This window comes from Rhincodon typus, chromosome 46 (genome assembly GCF_021869965.1).
Source record: "Rhincodon typus isolate 14 chromosome 46, sRhiTyp1.1, whole genome shotgun sequence".
NCBI lineage: Eukaryota > Metazoa > Chordata > Chondrichthyes > Orectolobiformes > Rhincodontidae > Rhincodon > Rhincodon typus.
The window spans coordinates 8,037,649-8,038,725 of NC_063377.1; positions in this window are offsets into that span (position 1 = coordinate 8,037,649).

Here is a 1,077-nt window from a genome sequence, read left to right on the forward strand (position 1 = left end):
TTCAGCATCTTTGGGATGTTAGGAACACTCAAAGTACTGTTAGGGAGTCAGTTTCAGTATTATAGGGATATTTGGAACACACAAACTGCTCTTAGACAGAGAGGATTTCCAGAGACTGAAACAAAGAAATTGCTGCAGAAACTCAGCGGGTCCGGCAGCGTTCCTGGGGAGAGAAAGCAGAGTTAACATTTCGGGTCCAGTGAAACTTCCATTTCTGCACAGATGCGGCCAGACCTGGTTCGGTGAGGGTTATATTCGCCAGAGTTTAGAAGAATGGGGTGGGAATCTCATAGAAACCTTTCAAACTCTGACAGGACTAGACAGGGTTAAAAGCAGGAAGGATGTTCCCGAATGACTGGGGCAGGGGCAGGTTGGAGTCCAGGACCGGGGGGGAGTCGTGATAAGACTGAGAGAAAAAGAAATGTCTTGTTTCAGATTTCCGGCATCCGCAGTCTCTCTTTCTCTCTGTCTCCCCCAGCCAGAGAGTAGGGAGCGTGTGGAATTCTCTGCCACAGAAAGCGGTCGGGGCCGGAACATTGAATCCTTTCAAGAGGAAGCTAGATATAATTCTCAGGACTAAAAGGGGCAAAATGGATTAGGGAGAGAAAACGGGCAAGGTGGTGGATTGAGTTGGATGATCAACCATAATCATATTGAATGGCGGGGCGGGCTCGAAGGGCCGAATGGCCGACTCCCGCTCCTGTTTCCAAATCGACCCAGCAACACTGGAGGAACGGCCGATATATTTCCAAGTCAGGGTGTTGTGCGGGACTTACAGGGGATGGTGTTCCCATGTATCTGCTGGCTTTGTCCTTGTAGGTAGTGGTGAATGCCACGAGCAGTGTAATGCAGTGTGACAATATTTGACTGTAATTTATTCTATGTAGAGTTTGAATCCTTGTGCAACCTACTTAACACAGGCTGGAAAATGGTGACCTAAGTGCGTGTGTGCGGAGGGATATGAGTTTCAGTGATTAATCTGTGATTCCCTGCAACACCAAAGACGCGGAGAATTCAAACATGCGCTTCAGCGAATTTGTGGAGAGGACCCCTTCAGAATTCAGATCCACTGTTTAA